The sequence below is a fragment of the Rhinolophus sinicus genome, chromosome 4 (genome assembly GCF_057876585.1).
Source record: "Rhinolophus sinicus isolate RSI-liver-muscle chromosome 4, RSI-T2T, whole genome shotgun sequence".
In the NCBI taxonomy this organism is placed as follows: domain Eukaryota; kingdom Metazoa; phylum Chordata; class Mammalia; order Chiroptera; family Rhinolophidae; genus Rhinolophus; species Rhinolophus sinicus.
In genome coordinates this window covers 29,992,918-30,020,505 of record NC_142504.1, presented here as the reverse complement: position 1 = coordinate 30,020,505, position 27,588 = coordinate 29,992,918, and the positions used below count along the sequence as shown (strand labels likewise).

General features: G+C 35.2%; 1 protein-coding gene and 1 pseudogene across 3 annotated transcripts in view; one reads left to right on the top strand and one right to left on the bottom strand.

The window, feature by feature from the left end:
* The window catches only part of SDHAF3 (succinate dehydrogenase complex assembly factor 3), a 52,350-nt gene that overhangs the window by 21,654 nt on the left and 3,108 nt on the right, over positions 1 to 27,588 (top strand). The gene's annotated exons all lie outside the window — the stretch shown is intronic.
* LOC148758344 (large ribosomal subunit protein eL32 pseudogene) lies at positions 23,932 to 25,997 on the bottom strand (annotated as a pseudogene).

Genomic DNA, 27,588 nt, shown 5'->3' with positions numbered 1-27,588 from the left:
TTGTGTTTGAGTTAATGTTTGTGGTTCTTATTGAAACAATATACTTTTCATAATTTTAAGGAGTGTGCAACTTTTACATAAATGCAGTAGACTGTGAAAGTATTACATTTTATGAACGATGACCTGAAGATTTAGAAATTTGAAAACTTAAATAGCTAGGTTTTTTTTTTTGTTTTGTTTTGTTTTGGAACACTAGATGTTAGATTATCTGGTTTAAAGAATAAGATGATATTGTTTTAAAGCTTTTTAAAAAATTATTGAATTTATTGGGATGACATTGGTTAATAAGATTATATATGTTTTATGTGTGTAGTTTTATAATATATCACTTGTATATTGCACTTGTGTGTTCACCCCCCAAAGCCAAACCTTCTTCTGATAACATGATATTTTTTACTTTTAGCTGGTGACATTCTGGCCTTTTTCAATGTGCAGATTTTTTCTTACATATTATTAGTTTGATTGTATAATTTGTTGTCAAAACTGGGACCTTGAGAGTAAAAGAAGCATTAAAATACAACACATGTACGAGTGCACATATATATCCAAAATGTATATTTACTGACTTACAAGTTTGATTTTCTATGATAGAGCTATAAAATAATTCTTTATGAAAACTGTCCTCAAAAATAAGTTTTCAAAATATAAAAATTACATATATGTGTTACTTTAAGGCAAAAAAACCAAAAACCCTTTAAATGATTATATGAACATTACAGAAATAAAAACAGAATAATTACTCTTGGGATGTACTAATGTACTTTCTTTTCAGCTGTTTCTGTCTGTAATGCTATTACGTTTGTTCTGAACAATTTAGTTTTTACAATATGGTTTTGTTATTTAAATTTATTTCCTAAGATTGCCTGTAATTTTTCCCAACGTTACATTTTATGATTAATAGTTTTGAATTGCTGACTTCTTTAATTGAGAAAACCATCTTTCTATAGGTGTTTAGAAATTAAAGGAGCTCAGGGCAAATTCTCTTCAATGGAGAACTCTATTCTCAAATCAATACTTTTTGTATTGCAATATGTAAATATTAAAGTCCAGATATTTTAAAAGGTACTATCTTTTGGTCTTCATTTAGAACAGCTTTTTTTGCCAAATATTTTTATAAGACAAATTTGTCAGAAAAAATTGTCTTTATTTCTGATTATTTTGACTATTTTGCCAAATTCAGATGTTCCAACATTATAGGACTTTTCAATTTTCATCCATTTTAGTATGATAATAAATACATCTAATTATATATAGGAGCTCCTTCAAGAGATTGTTCCAGAAATCGAGATAGATATACAATGATAGAATTTCAGAATTAAATCTTGTGTACCATTTGTGTTTCTAAAATTTAATTTACTGTTTCTTTCTTGTTTTATTAGCTATTTCAGTCTTTCTGTTTACAAGCTGTTTTTAAAAAATGCCATTCGTTAAAAGAGTTAAAAGCTTAAGCTTTTTAATGCTATTTTTTCTTTTTAAAAAAGTTTTTATTAAATTTGTTGGGGTGACCTTGGTTAGTAAATTATGTAGGTTTCAAGTGTAATACATCATCTATATATTGCATTGTGTTCACCACCCATAGTCAATTCTCTTTCCTTCGCCATGTATTTGACCCCCTTTACCTTCTCCTACCACCCTCCCCTCTGGTAACCACTAAACTGTTGTCTGTGTCTATGAGTTTTTGTCTTGTTCGTTTGTTGCTGTCAGTTTTATATCCTATATATGAGTGAAATCATATGGTTCTCGACTTTTTCTGTTTGACTTATCCTTCCATAGTTGATTGGACAAAGAAGATGTGGTACATACCGTGTTTCCCAGAAAATAAGACCTAGCCGGACAATCAGCTCTAATGCATCTTTTGGAGCAAAAATTAATATAAGACCCGGTCTTATAGTATATAAGATTGTCTGGCTAGGTCTTATTTTCAGGGAGACATGGTATATACAATGGAATATTACTCAGCCATAAGAAAAGATGAAATACTGCTATTTGTGACAACATGGAGGGATCTTGAGATTATTGTGCTAAGTGAAATAAATTAGATAAAAGCTTAAACTTTTGTCTCTTTGTCTCATACTTTCATTAAGAATTCCTACTGATTTAGAAAAATGGAACCAAAATTTAAGGGAGTCATTTACAGAAAGTTCAGTGCCATTGTAGGACATTTCGGTTGATTTACAAATTAGTTTTTTAAGAGCTCCAATATTTCTGAAATCTGTAGATGAGAGGTGGCACTAAGAAAGTTCATCCAGCCACCATGCTGAAGTGTTTCATTACATGTCAGATATTTATAAAAATTTTATAGATAACTCATACTGTGTAAACTATAGATTTTTTTAAAGTGTCAATTTTAGTAGATTCTGTTTTGATTGGTAAAATATCACAGTTTGAGCACAGTAATAAATTATGTATGCACCATAACCAATTCTAAGTACATTCCTTCTCTAAGGGTCTCTAAATTTAATAACTTTGTTTCTTACTTTGGCACTCTGCTCCACCAAAATTTACGATATATTCATATTATCACTGTAAAAATTTTATCTTTAATGCTGAACTTTAAAAAAAAAGGATTTACTGTAGCACTCACAATAATGCCAGATATTTCACCTTTAAGAGAGGGAATTTCTAGTAGTTTTACTTTGATTCCATGAATTGGATAAAGAGATCAAGCTATTATTTGATTTAATTTAACTGGTTTTCTATTTGAAGCATCCGGGATCACTGATATAAAGCTAATATCATTTAACTTTTTGCAAAGTTGTTTTTTTGCTAACAGTTTAACAACTATTGCTTTTTATGTGTGCATAAGATAATCTGGAGTAAATTAAAATTAGTGTACATAATTAGTTTAGACACAGTGATTTGATCTAACAGAAAAATGCTTCTCAGCGTAATGTATAAACATAGTATCTGTAGTTATCTATATATGTTGTCTCCATGTACAGTCTCCTTAACTTAATTCAAAACAACTGTTAAAGTAAATGCTGCTGCTTAATTAGTGAATTTGTGTCTTCTGCTATTCATGTGGTCATTGATACTGCAATTGTGTCCATGTTGTTTCATGTTCATTATCAAATTTTTTTAAAATGGCAATTCTGTAGTTAATTTTTCCTTTTTTTCATTTTGAAATCTTGACCATTTTTATTTTTATTAGTTTCAGGTATTTATTATTTTTTTATGATAGTTGATATTCAACATTATATTAGTTTCAGGTGTACTGAACTTATTTTCATTCAAGATGCTTTTTTTTTTTTTTGTAGTTTGCTGGTGGCAAAAGAGTTTGTTGCAAAATAAAAAAGTATTACCAAATAAATAGTTATAGATTCGTACCATGTTAATGACAAACCACTCTGGTAGGATCAAACTCTGTATGCTGTGTTTATCCCTATTTACTCTGTTTCCCTTATGTATTTTCACTTTAACTTATAATTTCCTGTTTCCTGCTGAGACGGCTGAATGGCGGCTTTGTGTGTTTGGCTGAAGCAAAGACCAGAGCACAGCTGCCTGGTAGACTAGCTAGCTGTCAGGGAAGTAGAGTCAAATACTTATTTTGAGTGTTTTACTCTATAGTTATGTATCTGGAGCCCCTGTGTGTACTTGCTTTGTCAGTCAGGACTTGTGTGCCGTCCATGAAAGGAATGTGTTAGTTATTCCGCACCAGAAGAGGGTCAGGAAAGAGACGTGGGATATTAACAGTCATCTTTCAGATTTAACTGCTTATTAAATTGAGAGCTTATCTTTGTTGCATCAGTCTACTTGACTAGACTATGGCTGGAGCTGGAAGTACAAAATGGAGGTATGCTGGAACCATCCCCAATATCTTAATGCAGCTTAATACTTTGGTAAAAGGTAAACAAAAATCAGGATAAATTTTAAACTGAAAGAAGTGTTATAACAATAGTCATAAACCAGGACAAATCATAAACCAGGGCAAATCAATTTTATACCAACTAGGATATATGGTTGTTATACTTTTAGCCACTTTAGGTTTATCTGATAGCAATACTGTTGGTAGAGAAGTGGTATATTTTAATTTTATGGATAAAATATTGAATTTAATCACAATTTTTTAGCATTTGACTGTCCACTGATTTGCTGTATCACCTTTGTCATGTTTCATAGTTTATTTGCTCCTTAATTTCTCCATTTTTTAAATAAAAAGAACATTTGCTTCAGAGCTATTTGGTAGAAAGTATTTCATGAACAAATTAGACCTGGAAAGACATTTGGATCTTATAGAAATAAATTTAAACCTAAACGAATTATTGGCCCTATAAGGTGAAAAGTTAGGGCTGCCAACATAGCACTCCCAAGAAATACCAACTGAGTTTAGGAACACAAGTGCGTTTGTGAAGGCTGTTGCACGCTGGGATGCCCCATTTATACCTGTCGCTAAATCTCAAAGTTCAGATCTGTGCCAGGGTACAGACTCATAGGAGACTGGATCTGTATAGCCTGTAGTTTTTGTAGGCCAGTCTTCCACAAAATGAGTTCCCCGTGCTCCTCCTCCCTTCAATGTTTAAAGGTCTAAGGAAGTTCAACTTGGCCTTTGACAAAGATTCTCTCCTTCACCAAACTTGAGTAAATCTCCCTTGAGCCTGAGTAGACCTCATCCTTGGGCGTATCTTCCTAGAGCCCAGTTTTAGCCAAGAATCCTGTCAAGTTGGTTAGCCAGAATCCTTCACCCTCCATACCTGGTCGCCTTTGATATCTGAACAGGTTCCTATCCACCATCCTCCAAGTAATATCTAATCACCCCAGCCGGCCTTTAGCAAGAATCCTCTTAGGCACTGCAAATTGGTACAGCCACTATGGAAAACAGTATGGAGGTTCCTCAAAAAATTAAAATGGAACTACCTTATGACCTAGCAATTCCACTTCTGGGTATTTATCCAGAGAAATCCAAAACACTAATTTGAAAAAAAACAACATACGCACCCCAATGTTTACTGCAGCACTATTCACAATAGCCAAAACATGGAAACAACCGAAGTGCCCATCAAGAGACAATTGGATAAAGAAATTATGGTACATTTATACAATGGAGTATTACTCTGCCATAAAAAAGAATGAAATCTTACCATTTGCAACACCATGGATGGGCCTAGAAGATATTATGCTAAGTGAAATAAGTCAGACTGAGAAAAACAAATACCATATGATCCCACTTATATGTGGAATCTAAAGAATAGAATAAACGAGCGAACAAAATAGAAATAGACTCACAGATACAGAGAAAAAACTGATGGTTGCTAGATGGGAGGGGTGTTGGGATAGGGGAGAAGATGAAGGGATTAGAAAGTACAAATGGGTAGTCACAAAATAGTTACAGGGATGTGAAATACAGTATGGGAAACATAATCAGTAATGTTGTAAAGATCATGTAGGGTGTCAGATGGGTGCTGGACTTATTAGGGGGATCATTTCATAAATTGTATAGATGCCTGACCACTGCATTGGACACCTGAATCTCAAGTAGAATAATATTGAATATCAAATATTATATATATACATATATATACACACATATACATATGTAGATATAGATATGTATAGATATAGATCTCCTGGGATGTAAAGTACAGCATAAGGAATATAGTCAATGGTATTGTAATAGCTACATCCTATGTCAGAGGGGTAGTAGACTTGGGGGGTTATCACTCTGTGAGAGGTATAAATGTCTAATCATTATGCTGTTTTGTACAACTGAAACTGATTAAAAAGAAAAAAAAGAATCCTGTTAGGTCACTATAGCAAAAAATTACACTACCCTATTAGTAATTCTATCTGTTGACCCCCAACCATGCTCCTGACCTATAAATTTCCATGTTTCTTTGTTGTATTCAAAATTGAGCCTTGTCTCTCTCCCCTACTGCAAAACCCTACTGCAGGGGTGCCAATACCTATTACAATAGTCCCGAATAAAGCCTGCCTTACCATTTTAACAAGTGTCATGAATAATTTTTTTAACACTTTGCTCTAACATTAGTTTTCTTGAAGGCGTTCTGTGTTTCTGAGGCTGGCATTCTTCCATAATAATCCCAGTAATAGATTGGATCATGCACATAAGGTTAGCTTCACACCTTGAACAATAAAAGTTTTTGGTTAAATTCAGGTATAGCTATCTTGTTTTTAGGATGGCAAATTAACCTGGTTCATATAGGGTTGTTTTTTTTCCCCGTGGTAACTTTTCTTTGCTAATTGAAACTAAAATCACTATGAAGTACAAACGGGAGAAAGTGGAAGGGATGGGAAGACGTAGCTACAGCCCACGGTTTCCTTAGGGTACACAGACTTGTATAAGTTTTCTACCATGTTAGGAGTACCGTATTGTAATACTTTTAATTTTGGTTTCTTGTGATGGTCTTACTAGCTTCTAGTTACACTATTCCAACCGCTTTCTGCATTTTATTATACTTTCAGTTTGCAGAATTTTTTTTCAGTTCGCCTAATTTCTGAAGTGTTCTAGTGATAATTAAAGATACCTTAACATGTCAATGTTTTTAAAATGCATGCTAGTCCATTTGCTGCTTTTCTGTTGTCTTTTCAGATGCTCAATCTGTAATAATGATTTGTGTCGATCCTTTTAAGAAATGAGTATGTATGTATGTATTTACGTGGGAGATAAGTCATCTTGTCGTGCTGTCGTCTCCTTTGTATAATGGTTTATAGCTGACGTATTTAAATCAAACACAGATTTTATAGATTTTAATAAAATTGATGATGTATCCTTTAACAAGTATTTATTATGTACCTGTTAGGTTCATGGCTTTGTTTCCTATATGATCGGAGGCCGTCAGAAACATTAGCGTGTAGAAGAAGAAGAAGAAGAAGAAGAAGAAAACTAGCACTGATGCAAGGCACTTGTATTTGTTGAGTATTAGGAGCATCACCACATAAGGAAAATTAAGATTTGAAAACGGAAGTGTCAGAGTGACATGTTGAAAAATATGGTATTGTTTGAAAAGTCTTATATTTTATGGGTGACTGTTGGGTGACTTAATTGAAAAACTTTCACTTTTTGTAAAATATCTTTTTCCTCATACTTTTACAACAAAATTTCCATAACTGACATAATGTATTTTAACACCTCTGCATCTGAAATGGTTTTTTGGTGCAAGAATCCAAGCTGTTTCGTAGCTGGCCAAATTAATAGCTCAGATCCTGTTAAAAGTTGTTTAAAACTTTTTTTAGTGGACATATAATTGTCTACTTTATTATTAATATCTTTAAAGTACTTTTTACATGACTAGGGAGAGGACAATAAGGAGAGGACAACCTCACAGTAATTTGAACAGGGAAGTTTAATATAAAGAATTAGTAACTACAGGAGATTGGAATAACAAGACATGGGCTACGAGGAAGTGAAGAGAACTCTAATGGAAAGGAATAACAGATGAGGCGCACCCACCACCCCCAGGGCTGAGGTAGAGCACACAAGGACGTCTCTCCTCAGCTGAAATCCAGACCTTGCTGGAGAGGGCACAACCATAGCTCACTGGATGGCAGAGAAATTGCGGTGGTGCCATGTTGGCAGAATTTGCTAGAAATCTGCCATTTGGAACTCAGAAATAATCACACAAGGGTGCTGAAGAAAGCTGTTCACAGAGAGAGGTCTCCCTGGGGACATCTGAGAGGGTGACCAGGGGCTGCTGGCTGCTGGCCATTGCAGGAGCTGTGAGTGCTACAGGAGCAGGTGCTGGAGAAAGCTGTGCACACCTGAGCACACCAGAAAGGGGAGGCAAAGCTCTTTTGGGCTGCAGTGTCTCTCCTGCGCTCTCTACTGACAAAGCTTAATGTTGTGCCAGCTGGCAAGGAAAAATATTTACTGGGCCCAGGTCCATTTCACAGAGCAGGCTTTGGGTAAATTTGGAGCTGAGTGGCTATGCATTAATAACCAACACAAACCGACAGCCTTCTCACTGTGCTCTGGCTGCAATTATTCATCGTAACAGACCTCCTTCTGGTCTGTTAATGTTTTGGTCGCAGTGCTGATTTTTGCATCTACTCCATTCTGCATCAATAATATGTCTTTCCTTTTAAAATTAGGAAGTTGTCCATACTTATATTTTTAAGTTTAAAAAACAAATTTAATTATCATTTAAAAGTAAGTTCTTCGATCTCATTACCAATTAATAGGGACCAACGTAAGTGATGCTGTGCTGTCTTGCATAAAGTATTCTCATACACATCACATCGGTGCTTAGAAAAACATTCCTTGAGCTGAATCAGTTGTCGACACGAACTTGATTGGTACCGTGCGTGTGTGATGCTAGAAGTAATGCTCGCACTTCCCTCCCCCGGTACAATACGATGACAGTGCCTTGCACAACACAGGTATTAAAGTGAAATGTTTCTTATCAGAACAAAGTGTTTACTGGGGAAATGTTTTATGCTAGTTCAGTTTCTTAAAAAAACAACACACCTTTATTTTGAATTCATTATAGATTCATAGGAGGTTGCAAAGAAATATCCAAGGTGGGGGGGTCTTCATGCAGCTCTGTCCAGTGTTAGCATCTTGTATAACTACAGCACAATAGCAAAACCAAGTAACTGGCATTGTTTACGATCCACAGAGCTGACTCATATTTCACTAGTTATAAATGTACTCGTGTGTGCGCGCGCATAGATCTATGCAGTACACGTGTAGCTTGTGTAAGCACCACCACACTGAAGATACAGACCTGGACCATCACCACAGGCTCTCCTGGGCTCTCCCTTTGTAGCCACACCCACCGCATGCCTCCCATGCCTGACCCCTGGCGGCCAGTAATCCATTCTCCAGTATTCGGAGTTTATATCATTATAAACAATGATACAGTATGGAACTTTTTGACATTTGCTGTTTCACTTAGTATAATTCCCTTGAGGTCATCCAAATTTCTTTGTGTATCAGCGGTTTGTTCCCTTTTATTGCTGAGTAGTATTGCATGGTATAGATGTACAGCAGGTAGTTTAACCATTGTTAAACCATTATCCGTTAAAGGACATTTAGGTAGTTTGTAGGTTTTGGCTATTATGAATAAAATTATGAACATTTGCATACAAGCTTCTATATGAAAATGTCTTCATTTTTCTAGGATAAATCCCCAACAGTGCAATTGCTGGCATGTTTGGTAAGCCCATTTGAAAGGAATTGCCAAACTATGTTTTAGAGTCACTGTACCATTTTATATACCTACGTGTAATGTATGATTGATCCAGTTTCTATGCATCCTCACCAGCATTTATTGTCACTATTTTTTTATTTTAGCCATTTGGATTGGTGTGTAGTGATACCTCATTGTTTTGATTTGTATTTTCCTAATGACTAACGGTGTGAACATCTTTTCATGTACTTTGCCATCTGTATGCTGTATTTGGTGAAATGTCTGTTCATGCCTTTTGCCCATTTTCTAACTGGACTATTTTTCTATTGAGTTGTGAGAGTCCTGTATGTGTTCTAGATACTAGTCTTTTGTCAGATATGTGGTTTGCACATATTTATCCTAGTGTGTAGTTTGTTTTTCATTCTTCTAACAGAATCTTTTTCACAGCAAACATTTTAAATTTTGATGAAGCCCAATTTATTATTTTTTCATTTTATGGATCATGCTTTGGTATTAAATCTAAGAACTCTTCACCTAGGTCCTGAAGATTTTCTCTTATGTTTTTTTTTTTTTTTTTTCTGAAAGCTTTATAGTTTTATATTTTACATTTAAGTCCATGATCTATTTTGAATTAACTTTTGCATATGATGTGGGGTTTAGCTTAAGTTTCTTTCTTTTTTTTTCGGCCTGTGGATGTCCAGTTTCTTCAGCACCGTTTGTTGAAAAGGCTGTTTGTCTTCTATTGTATTGCTTTTGCACGTTATGAAAAAATCAGGTCAACATGTTTGCATGAGTCTGTTTCTGGGTTCTCTGTTCTCGTTCCATTGACCCATGTGTCTATAGTTCCACCCTGTCCTGTGTACTGTCACTATGTCATAAGCCCTAACATCAGGAAGATTCTTCTGAAACTGGGGGGATCAATTTCAGGAGAAATGACATCTTTACTATGCTGAACCGCTTCTGTTTTTAAATTTAAATGAAACAAAATTATGAATTCAGTTTCTTATTAATTACATTTCAAGTGCTCAGTAGTCACGTTGGCTGTGGCTACTCTGTTGGACAGTGGAGCTCCAGGCTGCTGTATGTACTGGTCCCTGTGTCTGCCACACCTTCCTCCTGTTTGGCTTGACCAACTTCTTAGCCTTTTTTTTACAATTGTACTTTTCTATATTAGTTTCAGGTGTACAAAACAACATAAAGATTAGACATTTACACCCCTCACAGAGTGATAACCCCCCCTCAGGTCCACTACCCCTCTGACACCGTACGTAGCTGTTACAGTACCCTTGACTCTCTACCCTATGTGGTACTCCACATCCTGTGACTATATGTATATATGTACACGCGCGTGCGCACACACACACATTTAATTATAGTTGACATTCAGTATTATTCTACTTCAGCTTCAGGGGGACAAATCAGCTTCTTATCGTTTTAGACTCCGCTTAGATGGCACCTTGTCCTAGAAACCTCCTCTGCCTCATGTCTCATTTCTCAGCCCAAGGGCACCCGTGGAACTCTGTTCATTTCTACTTGTGCCAGTTATGCACTCATTCCTCTTCAGTATTACATTGTGTGCTAATTACCTTTTTACTTGTCTGCTTTATCACTAAATTATAAGCTACTTTGAATCAGAAAGTGTGTAATTATCCATGGATCTCTAGCGCTTGACATTTAGCGTATCCTCAATGAATAATTGGTGATGTACAAACAGTAGTAGTACATCTACTTAGTGTACTTACCATTTTCTAGTAGAATTGTGGTATCCAAGCTTTTGGTGCGTGTCTCACCCATGAGTGTATATATATTACCTTATAAATTCTGAATGTATATTATCATTAGCGAATATCTGAACCATATAGACTTAGGGTGGAGTGTTCATCATTAACACCGGGATGTACATTTATTTCAGGTAGTCTTGATACTTTGAAAATTTGGGGTTGAGTTTTTTAGACCTGGTTATATTGCTAAGATTTTTTTAGGTATGGTACCTTTGTCATAACTAATGAACCAATACTGATACACTATTACTAACTGAAGTCCATTTTTGATTCATATTTGCTCAGTTTTTACCTAATGACCTTTTTCTGTTCCGGGATCCCATCAAGGAGACCATGTTATGTTTATTGTCCTGTCTCCTTAGCTTCCTCTAGATTGTGATAGTTTCTTAGATTTTTCCTGTTTGTTATAACCTTAACAGTTTTGAGGAGCAAACGTCAGATATTTTCTAAAATGTCGTCCAGTTGGGATTTGTCTCATGTTTTCTGATGAATAACGGGTTATGGGTTTTGGGAAGGAAGACCACAGAATAAATATCATTCTCATCACCTCACATCAAGGCTGCATTATTGCCTTTGTTTTTACCTCATTAATGTGTCTGATGATGCACTAGTAGTTTAAAAAGTATCTATTCTGTTATCTTCTTTGCTTGTGCTTGCATTAACATGGTTTTCAACCAAAAGATTCTTTATAGGCATCTTTTAAAGCACCTGTCCATTTTATAAAAGTTAGTTTAATTAGACTAGATGATATAAATTGTAAATGCATTTAACCTGTTTGACCTGTCAAACTATAGCATATCCAAACTCCATCCACCAGTAGCAGATTGGGGTTGAGGGAGAGGTCTCTGTCAGTCCAGTGGCATGGGGAACTGGAGAACTAACCTGATAGTACTTATTGCCTGGATCCTGCATGACTTGGTGTCACACAGTTATGAGGATGCCAGAGACAACCTGTAATTTAAATCTATAAAACAAAATTTCCCTTATTTTTTAAATAAAAAAGCAGACAGTCTGATATTTTCCTCCCTTGTTCCAATGGATTGCCTCACTGTAATCCCTATATCCCTGAGGTGCTCGCACCTCAGGTCTAGAGAACTGAAAGAATTTCAAAGATCATTTACTGCCTCCCTAAATTGATTCTTGTATATAGTCTGCAGACTTTTTCAAGTTATTCCTTTGTGCGTGGTATCACTGTTATGATGGTTCCCTTCTAGTTCCTGATAAGCAGACTGGATGTGTACTGGTTCCTACATACCAGTTAGTTAGAACCTGGGAATCCATATAGAAATCCCAGCCATTGGTAGATGGCTTTTATTTATTTTTTTCTTTTGAGGGCATGGTTAGTTAGGAGAGTACTTCTAGGAGGATGATATTTATATATTTTGTTGGCATTTAGAATTTGAATGTTTTCACTCTTTTGCCTTTAAAAAAAAATCTATTTCTTTTCATCTTCTAAACACCTTCCTACTTTCCCTATATTTATGAGTAATTCTTTGAAATGGGAAGATACATGCACTGTAACACTGGAAAAAGATAATTAGAAAATCATGTAGACCAGGGTCATTTTAAGGAAGCCCAGTGTACAGAATATGAATCTAAACTGTGATTAATTAGTATTGATTATTTTATTTCCAAAGGGATTTTTTAAACATTAACAATTTTTTTTAGGAATAAACCCTTTGATTCTGTAGTTCATTTAATATAGTTCAATTTATGAAAATTTGATTCATGCAACTTTTTCAGTATTGTTTGTTATAAAGTGAAGCATATACCTTTAGGCATTTTTGACAGGTTTCTATTGTTAAGAGAGTCCAGTGAATAGATTCTGTATAAAGCAATACTTGGACAATCTATGCTATCATATATTATTATACTTCCAAAATATAATAGTTAATGATGCATTTTTTTTTTTTTTTGTCGTTGGAGGGGTTTGAGAGGGTATCTATAATATTTTTAAGGAAAACATGTATCTTATGCATTTAGGCTATATTCTATTTTACTTTATGCAATATTATATATGTTATATACGTATTATATTTATGTAATATAGAACTTCTTTGTTACTTTTACTTATTTCAGTATGAACTATATATTAATCAGAAAATTGGATGTACATTAAATAATACTAAATGCTAAATCTCTAAGAGTGGTAAATTGCAAAATTTAGTAACAGGCATTTTGCTGCTACTGTAAGTACAAGAAATTCATAATACTTTTAAATATGGCATATGACAACATGCTCAAGGAAGTTAAATATATGTCTGGTTCACATTTTTTGAGATGCTGCTTCTTGAATTCTTTTTTTTTTTCTGTATATGTTTTAGAGCATTTGTAAAACTTGTCAATTTTTTTTTGTTTAAAAGTATGTATGCAAGATGGATGTAGGTTTAGGGCTTTGGTTATTCAAGGTAAACTTAACAGTTGCATGTTTTTCCAGTTGCTACTTTGCCTTTCCATTGTTTCAAATGATTCTCTTTTTATTATTCAGATCTATTCTCTTGTCATATATGCCTCATCTGAAGCATTGTAATTCAGGAGAATAATTGCATAGATTTGAATACAATTTGAATACATTTGTATTGACTATTACTCTTCATTTTTAGCTTGAAGATAGTCCATAGTTATTATTTTCACAGTTACTGGTACCAAATGTTAATGCTGAAACTGTTTGACTCAGGTGAAACTATCCTTATAAGATAGATGTATTCTAGCAAAGTTAAATTTGAATATACGTAATTCCATTTACCTAATGATTTATATTGTATGAAATTTAAGATGTAGTGGGAGTGGACAACATGTACTGCTCTAAATAGCTTATTGAAAAATATCTATATACACATATGTAAACAGGCTATTTTTGTGTTTGTATTTTTAATGTTTCTGTTAGTGACTCAATAATATAAAGGAAATATATTGGCTGAGAGCCTAGTTGAACAGAACATACCATGTTTCCCTGAAAAATAAGACCTAGCCAGACAATCAGCTCTAATGCATCTTTTGGAGCAAAAATTAGTATATGACCCAGTCTTATACAAGATAATATAAGACCGGGTCTCATAAAAGATTATATTATATAATAGTCTTATAGTAAAATGTAAAATAAGACCGAGTCTTTTATTAATTTTTGCACCAAAAGACGCATTAGAGTTGATTGTCCAGCTAGGTCTTATTTTCGGGAAAACACGGTAGTATAAAGAAGTCACTCTTTAAACAAGTTCTTCTTAATGTTATAGTAAAACAGCATGTATATCTTCTAGGTTCCTTAAATTCTAGGTCTATAGTATTCATAGAATTAATGGCAACTTCTGTAACAAACAATTCCAAAGTCTCCGTGGCTTAATATAAAAATGTGTGTCTTGCTCTTGAGAAGTGTATGTAGATATTCCTGTTCAGGCAGCTTTCCTGAAGGGATCTCCTCTAAGCAGTGACACTGGAATCTTAAACTCTTTCAACATTTTAGCCACATGGCCATGTGTGTGGCATTTTAAATGCCTAGAAATAACATGCGTGCTTCTCAAAATCTTTACTCCCCAAAGCATCTCATTTATCGGCCTTTCATTCCAAGTTTTTTTGGTTAGTCTGTTGTTTGCCTCAACTATTATCCCTTGTCCCAGGCATCCGTGACTAGTACATTTGCTTCACATATTTTTGACAAATGTCCCTGGATGGTTCCCCCAGCACTGGGAGAATTCCTAATCTGCTGAGATAAAGGATGAGATAAAGGCAAACCCTTTGAGCTACTTCTCCAGTACATCACTATACAAGTCACATAACACAATCCCAATTATTTTAGAATAAAATCTGTTGCCTTCCCTATGATACTGGGTACCTGTACTGGGGACGTAAGCTAGTGTCTTCAAAACCACTGCCCATCTGGAGAGCATGGTACAGGACCAGAGAGCGTTACCATAGAGCTCTCTGTCTGAGATCAGCTATTTTTTCTTGACTAAATGTTTATCTGGTTGCTGCAAGCTTTCCACCTGGTTTCCAGAGTTCTGAAAAAGTTGGTTTCGATGGGTTTTGCCAGTGTATTTGTTGTTTTTGTATACAGATGAACCATTGGAGTTCCCTACTCCCTCATTTTTGCTGACATCTGGTTCTATGATTTTTAATGTTTGAGAATGATTTTATCCTGAAGACATTGGGAAAGAAGAGATGATAATGACAAGACCATGTTACCCATTAGATACTCCTGGAAGAGTATCCAAATGGAGATGCACTGTCGGCAGCTGAAAATATGGGGCTATAGTGAAGGCAGCGAGCAGGGTTTGAGATCGATTAGGCTTTAGATTTGGTAATGATGAGTCTTTGGAATTTGGAAGTGAATTTGTATCAAGAATAGCAAAGGGCTTGCTGAGGCCTTAGGTTTGGAAAATAGTCTACAGTCATTGTGTAAAACGAAACCTGTGAAATTGGTGCAGGAGGACTTTTTCAAATGGGAAAATTATTTTTGGAATTTGGTAACACATCTACTTGTGCCAATTTATTTGTCAGCTTTTAAAAAATAGTGTGTAGTCTGTTGGACTATTTCACAGTTAGCTGCTATTGCCTGGATGGGAAGAAGAAATGATTATAATCGCAATATTTCTCTGCTAAGTTTTTATCGGAGAATCACTAACGTGTACTAAAAATAATAAGACCAGAATACTCAGTGTCTTCTTTATTTCCTGTTACCTTTTTCTTTCCCACTTTGCTAATTTCTTTCCTCTACCCAAACTCAGGTAGCTTATTTCTAGTTTCTGTTAATACCAGAGCTTTTTAATCTCTGCTGAATCGACTTGAACAACAAATTCTCATTCTCCTTTTCCTGTCAGTCTTTATGAGAATTCTCTCATATTTAACACTGTTTTTTACAGGCCTGCAGGCATTTATGAAAAGGCAATGAGATGAAATTTATCAGAAATTCCAAAGTACTTTGCCAATTTCCAGGATGGAATACCAGACGCTATAATTATTTTGGAACTGCCAAAAAAACAAAAACAACACAAAAAAACCAAAAAACCTATTAAATTTCAAAAGCGTAGTTTGTAAATATAGACTGAATCATAACCTCTTGGGAATTTCAAAATAATTTTTCTCTAGTGACTTGTAAGTTATTTGCCTTTGAAAAAAATCAATCCCTAATTAGACTAGAAAAGAAAGGATAGGATCATGAAAGTTTTAATTGCTCCCAAAGTGTATTTTACCAAACTAATAACATTTTTTTTTTGTAATTGGAAAGGGAGGGCACTATATTATAGACTGTGTTATTGAAAGTAGAAACACTGAAAGCATTTCCTCTAGCATATTTGTTTAGATAATGTCAATAACTTGTATATCTACTAATGAAGTATAGAGAGTTTAAGGAAATTCTGTTTAGAGTTGAATATTCGGCTTTGTGAACATGTATTCTTTAAAACATTCTTGTCCTGTTGTATGAAGATATAATATAAAAACCTATACTGTCTATATGCAATGGAGATTATGTACACACCTTGGAAGTTGGTCTCATTACAAGGCCAGGGCTTGGCTCAGTGAAATGGGGCAACATGTTAAAGGCTAAAGGAGCGTGATGCCTGGGGACTGCTGAATCTCCACTTCTCTGCAGTCCCTTGTCTTAATATGACCTTTCAAAAGTGGGAAACGAGCAAGGTGAGACTTGGAGCAGGCTGGCAGGGTTCCTCTTTACTCAGTAGGTGGCATGGGAGACAGCTCCAGCCTGTGTCGTCACTGTGTCATTCTTCTTGGAACCATTAGTGACCGATTTTTAGTAGCAACAGTGGTTCTGATCTGTTTGTTTAAAACTGTAGTCTAGCTGGTCAGATTACCTTTGGAAAAAGATCCTAGTTCCAGTTTAGCTGAGTGGAGTATATGTCAAATTTAACCACGTGTGACCTGTATGTCTTTCCTTATTATGATAATTGAGAATATTTTGTTATGGAAATTAATAACTTCCATAATTTATTGAGATTTTTGTAGTGAAATCATATTTATGAGCCCTATAAAAATAAGTTCCTAATTCTGGTTGAGAAGTTATTTTATATAGAAAGAAGGGAGAAGACTGTATATGAAGTAGCAAATCTGTTTTAAAAAAGAGAATTGTTTTTCTTAAGCTGATCGTACTACAGTATGGTATAGCATTTATGAGACATAAGCCAGAGCTTACAGTTGGGCTTGAGACCTGCTATGTAGGCAGCTGCATTATAAATGATCAGAAATTATATTTCATAGTTTTCGTTTTGAGTCGTTTTAGGGATGGGCCATCACGGAAATGTGAACAATTTTTCTGCATTTTGATTAAAGTCTAGAATTTTTATTTAATGTAAAATTATTTGCTATATGTAACATAACACGCACCTCTATTTCTAATAAGTTTAGGCTCATGTATTTATGTCCATAAATTTCCCAGAAATTTAACTATGCTAAATATGATATATGTAAACCTGTATATTATAGAATATTTTTCTTAAGTTAATGAATTATAGGTCTTTTATTTTCATTCTGAGATCATAATACATTAAATTTCCATTTTCACATAATGAGTAAAGATTTTATTGAAGAAAGTAACCCTCCTCCAAACCCTTTATACCATCTGAATATGTTAATATTTTTGTTTGTTTAAATGTTTTTGGAATTTAAGATATACCAAAGTAGAATAAAATTACATAAAATTCTGCTAAGACACTGTCATGCGGGGGACCCTGCTCGCTGCGCCATTTGTTGTGTGGGGCGGCCTGCGGGGCCTCTGGTCCCGCTCCACACATGAGAACGCAGGATATGGTGAGGCCAAAAAGGAACACCCATGGAGCCATAGATAGGGGAGTCATACCACTATATTCTCTCTGGCAGCCGGGCAAGACACACGCAGTAGTAACCACACGATCCGCAGTCTGCCATTAACATCAGTAGCCAATTGGCTAACCAGTTACAGCTGATGGCCAACCAATCACAGTTGATGGTCATTCACTACCCGAGCCAGCACCTCCCCACGTGGGGCCGAGAGCCTGGAAACTGCTCTCTGGGACTCTGTCCCCACAGACACTGATCTTTATAGTCACTTTAATTTAATACTTACAATTTTTTAGGAATTAAACTAAAGGTATCTACAAATTATGATTACCTCTATTGAAATTTACTTTGGTACTAAGCTCAGCTCCATTAAACTATCTTACTTTCTTCAACAGACATCCAGTTGATTCCAGTAATGTTCCAGGGTCTGTGTTAGCTTTTTATCTTTAGAATGGGAATGATTTTTTCCAAATATTTACTGGTGTAAAATATTTACATATGATAGGACATTAAAAATATTAGTATTTCTATTTGAATCCTTTATTAAATCATAAGCTGTCTTCCTGGCCTATTATAAAGTTATATAAACTTTAATTTAAAAATAATCCTTAGAAGCTTTGCTTTGGTTTATTAGCATTTATGGACATGTGCTACAGAGCATGTTCTGTGGCTTTATTTGGTTGTAAGAATTGAGAGGATGAATCAAAGCAGTCAGAAGTGTGTCATATTGTCCGTACTCAGTGTTTTAGTGCTACAGTAGTTGCTTTTGTTGTAACTTACAGTTAAGGAAGATACTTTTAGTTGGTGAAAAGGTCTCCAGGGCATCTCTTCCACACTATTTCTTTTCATTAAACATTTAAAACATTTCAAATTTATTATTAAACACCTGTCAGTTCCTGGTTGTTAGCAGGCAGAGTGTTTATGAAAATTACCCCTTCTCCCAGGTACTATGTTCTGCATGTATGTTTGTCTGGAAATTGACAGGATGCAACCTTTGTGAAGGAAGGAGTCAGGAAAAGAGAATGTTGAACCATTATAGTAGTGCTTCTCAGTCTTTAGGGTACATAAGACCATCTGGACGGCTTCTTAAAATACAGATTACTGGATCCCACTTGAAGTTTCTGAGTCTGTAGATCTGGGATGAACCCGAGAATTTGCACATTTAACAAGTTCTCAGATGATGCTGATGCTGGCTATTTTCTGTTTAAGAGTCTCATTACAGAGATCAGACTAACAGGAAAATCTGAAGGAAGACTTTACTTTTAAGAAATGAAGGCAGATTGGAAATATAAGAAGCAATTAGGGAGTAGGGTCTAGTTCAGGAACCCCTGCTCTGTTTGCCAGAAACACATAATCATCAAACATTCTTTCAATTTTTTTCCCAAAGTTTTACGTTTACATAGCTTTGAAAGTCAGCTAATATTAAAACATTTGTAACAAAAAACCTCATGGCCCTATCCCATCCCTCCCCATTCCTGCATTTTTGCTTCCCAGAGGCGCTTTTAATTCTTAAGTCACACGATCAGATGTTCAGCTGATAGAGCTCTGTCTCTTTCACACCCCTCCCCACAAATGCGTTTTTATAATAGTCTCTGCATATTTGTAATAGTATCTGCATAGTATCTCTCAAAGCAAAATAAACTTGTAAGCATCTGAAGTACAGAAAAAGGAAAGCATAAAAATTTCTAAGTGCAAACAAGTAGAATTGAATAAATTATTTTGATTTACTACTTGTAAAATATCATCGATATTAACCTTCCTCAATTTGCTGTCTAGGATTGTTTTTTAAAAATGTGAATCTCAAAATATAAAGGCTTTCTATAGCTGCAATTTCAATCTTAGTCTTGCTATTTTCCTTATAAGGTTTTAGATTGATAAACAAGAAAAAAGGGTGTTTGGGATGGAGAGAATAGCTGGAGTAGAAGAGGCAGGACAAAGCAGATACAGAGATAGATCTAATGAGAAAGGTGATTTGGTATTTACTCACTGTCTTCAGTCATTGATTGTTCACGTCTATTTGAATAAAACATCTTCCTTGCCAAGCAGGAGCTTTAGGTCTAGTGGATGTGAGATATATATTTAATAAAACTGATATATGCCAGAGTAAAGTTGGTTGTTTATGTGGGGCAGGGAATACCTATTAAATTTAAATTGAAAATAATTTTAGACTACCTGAGGTTGGTTGATAGAATTTAAATTTGATCCTGTGGGAAATAAGATACCGTTGTGGTTTCTAACATAAGAGAATGACTGACTGATAATGTCATTGTTTCTGAATGTATTATAGCAGGGTAATAATTATCTGCAAACTAAACTAAAGGCGTGTTGATTCCTGGTTTTTTTACAAAGCTATGACAGTTATGCTACTAGTCATCTCAATGATTTGTTTGAGTTGTTGACAGTGAATAACTAGGGGGTGAAGTTTAGGAATGAAAACAGTCTACCAATTTGGGGATGGAGGGAGGACAGACGAACATAATTTCTCATAATTTGCTACATACTGAAACAACATTTTATCGCATAAACAATTATATAGCGAACTTAAACTCTAGGAAAGATGGCAAAATAAATATATTAGTGAACATAGTTTAAAATGATGGATGTATCACGGCTATGAGGAAACTAAGGGAAAACAATAGCTTGGAGTTCTTTGATCATTGACGAAGTTAACTCTTTAAAAGATTAAACTGTAGCTGGATAAAAAGTAAAGAGAAAGTATCTCCATGAGAATCATCCTCTGTAAACTATGGTTTTTGTTAAGCAGCCTTTAGATTTACCATCATTTGAGAAAGTTTACACATGTACAAAATAGCTACATTTTATCCTTTAAACAAAAATTTAAAAAAGTTAAAGGAAATTGATGTGATACATTATTACTACAAAGACTATTATTTTTAGTGATGCAGGTTTTACATGTATGCAGAAGGGTAAAAGGAAGAAATGCATTTAGGTTGAATATTTAAGAGACCAGATTAAGATTCTGTTTGTATAGTGGCAAAATAAATTTCTTAACTTTACATGACGATATCTGAAAGAAATTTTCCTGCTTTTGTTTGTTTTGTTGCTTATTTATTTAGTTTTCATTTTGGTTACTGTTTAGTATTCCATTAGTGTTTTTTAAAGTATTTTATTTGACAATTAATATTTGACTTTCAAATATGGGATTAAGGAGATTTTGCTGCCTTTTCAATATTTTTTTATTACAAAATTAAAATAACCTTGGGAGAGTTTGTAAAACTGAAGGAGAAATATAAAAACCACCCTCAAACAATCATGTTTGTATTAATCCTCACGGAATATCCTCATTTTATGGAAATACATCAGGGTCTGTATTCTGATGTTTAGATTATAATCTCATCCATTCAAATTTGTCAAGTTCTGTGTATTTTTCTGAAATGTAAGAGGTAATATACAGACTGTAATGCTAAATTGGCAATTTCCCTTGTGATACACAATTTGTCATGTGAACAGAGAACATGGGTTTTGGCTGGCCCGCACATTGTACGTTACACACTTGACTCCCTTTCCCCTCCTTGCCTCTTCAATAAATATATATATTAAAGCTAGGTAATGCCAGACTCTGCAGGCATGTGAGTGTCTGGGCATGTTCCTTTGTCTGTAGGTCTTTGCCTTCAAAGTCTAACATAAATCACAGAACATAAATAACCTGCCATAAGATGTGTGCTATAAGATGCTACTATAAGGAATGTGTACAGTCCCGGGAGAGCACCAGAGGGAAACTGGGGGCAGGGGTGCAGGTATCATGGAGTGAAAAGTGACATTTGAGCTGAGTCTTGGTCTTATGCCATGAAGTGAATAAAGACATTTCCAACAGAAGGAATATAGGCCTGTTATTGTTGCACGAACGAGAGTAGAATATATATTTGGCAACTTACAGGTAGTTTATAATGAGGCTGGTGACATAAGCAAGGGCCAGAGGACGAAGAATCGTGTGAAACAGTAGAAATCATAGACACCGTTCTTGCAGTTTGAAGAACTAAATGCATGTCTGAAAGTTATTTCTTAGGCATACTCAGAGCGAGGTGTAAGGGCTTTTATGACTAAACTTTTGTAGTGATATACCTTTCTCTACTATCAAGTGAAGCTCAGGGGATCAAAAAATTCTTTTAACTTATCTAGGCACTCCGTCACTTGAAAATACTTGGTAACATTTTACAACATTCAGTGCCTTTTTTCATGCAAGGAGGCAGGTAAAGAGAAATGTGTTGAGGAAGGATTTATACTGCGGCTTCATGTTGTCCTCACGCCTTTTACTTTCTTTTATCATGTTGGCTCTATGAATTAATTTTTGTTCTCTCTTCCCATTATTTCTCCTTTTAAACCTATGAGTAAATATTCTAAGTTCATTTTTTATATGCTTAATCATATAGTCTCCTTTAATAACTCATGTAATATTGTACACTCTCATTTGATTCATTAGAATAATACTTAAAAGCACAAAATAACTTTTAAAACATACCGTGTTTCCCCGAAAATAAGACCTAGCCGGACAATCAGCTGTAATGCGTCTTTTGGAGCAAACATTAATATAAGACCCGCTATTATTTTACTATAATATAAGACTGGGTCTTATAATATAATAATATAATATAATATAATATAATATAATATAATATAATATAATATAATACTGGGTCTTACATTAATTTTTGCTCCAAAAGACTCATTAGAGCTGATTGTCCGGCTAGGTGTTATTTTTGGGGAAACAGGAGAGTAAACACAACTGTGGAAAGCATTTGTGAACCAGGTCTCCACGTTTCCTTACTACTTCCCTAACCAAGGACCTTCCATGTTCTTGTTTTCAGACACTTTTTTTGCGCTGTTGTAAATATAATAGCAACTGACACCTTGTTTTGCTTATCCCTGGAGTCCTGAGTCTGGTTACTGCGCTGGGCAGAGGGACCTGGGGAACGTGATTCCAGAGAGGCCACGCTGCAGGGCCACCTGAGAAATACACTTATGGTGACACTAGTGCTACTTTCTATTCTTTGTTTTTCTGTGACTCAATGTGACGATGCATTATAAGTGGGCTAAGAAATAGCATAGGTTATTATTTGATGTGTTTTGTGTGCGGTAAAAAATGGATAATCTATCATCAGTGACTTGAAAATCATAAAGCCTGGTCAAAGAGCCAAGTAATCAAATGTATGATCATTGCCAACATAGATTCTTTTCTCTGTATTAATGACTTGGGCAGCTGTGGTTCAAATCCCTAATGTGTCTTTGAATTTAGTTATTGTAATTTAGGTAACTTTCAGGTTTTTTATGGAGGGGGATGTTGTTGGTTTTGCTCCTCAAGGAGCCGTGGCATTTTTAATCAGTTCTCTAGGGAAAACTTGACTAAATGCTCCAAACTTAAGTTTGTTGGTTCAAGGTTACTAATAAAAATCCTACAATAATCCTATACTAATAAAAATCCTTGAATAATTTGGGGAGAAGGGTAAATTTTTCTTTCTACTAGTCGTCCTTCTCTCTGGGGAAGTTTGTATTGAAGGAATACAAATAATTTAAGTTGCCAAACCTCTTTAAAAGTTACTGTCATTTTAGTTTTCCAGGAAATTATGGGCGTGACAGTCCTATACGCCTGTCTTGTAAAGGAATTTATAATATGATTTATGTACTTCAAAAAAAAGAACTTACAAAAGAACAAGACAAACAAATGAGAAACAGAAACTCATAGACACAGACAATAGTTTAGTGGTCGCCAGAGGGTAAGGGGGGATAGGGGTAGGAGATGAGGGTAAGGGGGATAGAATATATGGTGATGGAAGGAGAACTGACTCTGGGTGATGAACACACAATGGGATTTATAGATGATGTAATACAGAATTGTACACCTGAAATCTATGTAATTTTACTAACAATTGTCACCCCAATAAATTTAATAAAATAAAATTTAAAAAAAAGAAAAAGAACTTAAACCATTTGGTTTCACTGTTAAAGGAGGGCCTATGATAAATGCTTATCTAAATATGAATATCCTTTTGTGCAGCAATTAATTACCTTTTTATTTATAGAGTTTGACAGTTTGGATTTTTATATGTCATGATTTCTTACAGAATCAAAAATGTTTCTGGCTGTACTTTTGGGTTATTTAGTTGCAATTTTGTTTTAAAGAACAAAGAAGGGCAAATAGTAGATATGTGATTAAACAAAGTAGTGAGAATTTGCATTTTCTTTTGTTAATCTTTATGGTCAAATTAATTACAATAGGCAAGTTGATTTGGTCACTGCTGTTAGGACAAATCATGGAAATCCAGACCTATAACTTTCTCCATTCCAAAATTTCTCCTATAAGTTATCTACTCCTTGCTTTCTTCTCTCCCATTTAATTACTTAAATATTAATTATTTAAATACTTATTATGGGATCAAAATAGTACAGAGGTGAGATATTCAAAACAAAATGTGATCGCCTGCCCCCAAACTTTTGTGGTTATCCTTTTAGCTTCTCTACGTATACATATAAATGTGTAAACATTCGATTACATATATAAATTTGTGCATATTTGCAAAACATGTGCAAGTAGCATTGTATTTATATAATATTCTGCAAGTTGCTTTTTCACTTGGGGAGCTCTTTATGTGATTATATGTTTGACTTTTTTCTTTTTACTGTTGCATACAATTTTATAGTGTAGGTGTACCATAGTTAATTTGACCAATTCTTTTCTTTCTATGTACATGTATTTCTTTAAGATGTGAATGGGTCCAATACCTTTTCTGCCCTGATCTTCCCATTACTCACATTTATTTAACAGTTTGCACACAAGCGGTCTATTCATTTTCTTCACGGCGCAGCCGGGCATTGGGATTGGTGACTCTGATGGCCAGCTGGGTGGCTCTTTCCACAGTGGCTTTGCGGTTCTTTGAGGAGATGTGACAATCTCAGCACAGTAAGATGTGTTGCACGTCAGCAGCACTTCAAGCTCCTTGACGTTGTGGGCCAGGAACTCCCGAAAGCCACTGGGCTGCACGTGCTTTGTTTTCTTGTTACTCCCATCACCAATGTTGGGCATCAAGATATGGCCCTTGAATCTTCTGCGCACCCTGTTGTCAATGCCTCTGGGTTTCCGCCAGTTACGCTTAATTTTGACATATGGGTCTGACTGGAGCCGGATCCTCTTTTTGGTCCTCTTTTTGACGATCTTGGGCTTCACGAGTGGCCTGAGGGAAGCCATGATACCCGGTAGAAGATGAATGCCACCTCCTATTACTCACTTTTATGATCTCAACTCTCGAAAGTCTGTTTTCTTGACTCTTGGCTTTCTGTGATTCTTTCACTATCTCACTTTCAAATCCCAGTTTCTTCTCCTTTTGCCAACTCTGTTCCTTATAGCTGTCTTAAAAAATTGTGGCTCAGATTTGTTCATAAGAACCAATCAGTCTCAACTTTTTGTATGCCAAGTGTATGAGTAATTTATTCCACTTTGATGTTAGCCTGTGGGGTGGGTAGCTCAAACTCAGGGATTCACTCTATACAAATGGTAATTTGATGGTACAGGAAGTGAATTTTTGCAGCGTTCCTAAGCATGTACTAAAGTATCAATTTAAAATCCTATCTTTTGCTGGGGAAATTGTGAAACCTATTTAAAAACCTATTTAAAAATAATTTTGGTGTGTTTTACTTAGATTTTTAAAATGTGTATGTCTTAAAAACTTATAATAATGCTAAGGTATTTAAGAAATATTTCCAGAAACAGAAAGAAGAAAAATTGCTGGTAAATGTCGTCTTTTTTCATTAAAGACCCTTAGTGTGTTCTCTAATGAACACCTTCTAAAGAGGAAGGAGAAACTTAAAAGAGATAGTTAACAGGCAGCAGGAGAGAATGAGGATCAAACAAGATTTAATTAAATTAACATCAAGAACTAAAGAGGACAAACCTTTGTCACCCATGTAGTCATTATGACCTTATTGGAGATCAAGGTCTCAGGACTGAGAAAAGATGCCCTGAAAGCTAATTTTCTTCTTTGAAGCCTGAGGAATCCACAGGAAAAAAAATGTGGATGATATTTTAGAAGTTGAGATGACAAAGAACAGATAATATTTGAACCTGAATAAGAGTTTGCTTTTTTTCTTTGCTTGCTCACAAAAGTTAAATTTAGCATTGAAGACACTTGATATCCCTCAGTCATTGAAACAAAAAATTGAGAGCTATGATTTTCCATTTGAGAAGTTAAATCAATCTGAGAGGACTGTCTGGAGTGACAGGCTTGTGGTTAGAGCAGGCCACGGGTAGTTTTGCACTGCCTGGGAAGCTTTGTAGATAAATTAAATTCAAAATTCAAAGTTGAAATTTAGAAGTGATTGAAATAGTTTTAGTTGAATGAGCTAAACATTAATAATTGCTTGGCTCTGACTCTCCTGGCCAGCACTGCACCTGCAGACTGACAAGCACCTTACGTCCATCATAGTAGGAACAGAATGGTTCCCAGTCGCAACAGAAACCCCCTACAAGCTGACATCCATCATAGATGGGAACAGGACAGTTCCCAGGAGAAGACAATTGTAACAGTAGCCCCCCTGCAAGCTGACAAGCACCTTACATCCTGCATGGAAAAATATAAAACCCCAGCACTCCTTCTTATCGGGGCAGCTGACCCCCGTAGGACTCTGTCCTGGCACAACTCCATTTGCCAATATCTCTCTCTTACCCCTCTGTCTCTGCAGCTGTCTCCATCAGACTGCCCTGGCAAACTTCTGCCAGTTCCAAACAGAAGTAACGTGTTTTCTCTCTCTCTCTCTCTCTCTCTCTCTCTCTCTCTCTCTCTCTCTCTCTGACCTTCAGTAAATCTCTCTCTCTCTCTCTCTCTCTCTCTCTCTCTCTCTGACCTTCAGTAAATCTTTGCGTGCTCTCGGAGAATCTTGTAAATGCTTTCACATTCTGCAAACCACCAGGGGTTAATTCTATGCCAAGACATATGCATGTGTATATACATGTATACATACACACACACACACACACACACACACACACACACACACACACACACATTTTAGTTTATGGAAAAAATTTGAAACATAAACAAACGTAAGGAGACTATAATGAACCACCATGTACCCATCACTCCGCTTCAACCTTTATCAATTCATGGCCAGTCTTGTTTCATGTGTACTCCCACCTACAAATTATTTTAAACCATATCACAAGCATATACTTTTATTCACACATATTTCAATATTTATCTCTAAAAGAGACTCTTTAAAATCATGGCCATAATACCAACATTACATCTCCAAGATCATCAAACATCCAATCAGTTTTTAAGATTTCCTCATTTCTTTCTGTTAATAGCATTTTTGTTTGAATAAGAATGAATTGATACATTGTAATTAGTTATCTGTTGAATCTCTTTTTGAATATAAACCTTTTTAGCATTTTATTTTGAGTTAATTTCAGATTTACAGAAGAGTTGCAAAAATAATACAGCTTCCCTACATGTTAACATATTACATAATTATAGTACAATTATCAGAACTAAGAAATTAACATTGGTGCAGTATTAACTACTTTACTATATTCAGTTTTACCAGTTTTTACACCAATGTTCTTTTTCTGTTCTAGGACTTAATTCAGTATTCTACATTGCATGTGATTGTCATGCTGTCTTAGTTTCCTCTAATTGGCAACAGCTCTTTAGTCTTTCCTCAGCTTTCATGATATGAAAATATTTGAAGACTACTACTCAGTTATTTTGTAGAGTGTCCCTTAATGAGATTTGTCTGGGGTTTTCTTATGATTAGATTGAGGTTGGACATTGTTGGGAAGAACCTTGCCGAGGTGACACACCGTTCTCCGTGTGTAATTATCGGGGTTCATGCAGCTAGTGGACAGAGACCAGAGATGCCGCTAAGCACCCTACAACGCAAGAACAGACTCCCACCCACCCCACTACAAAGTGTTATCCAAACTGTCCAATTTGTTACTAGTG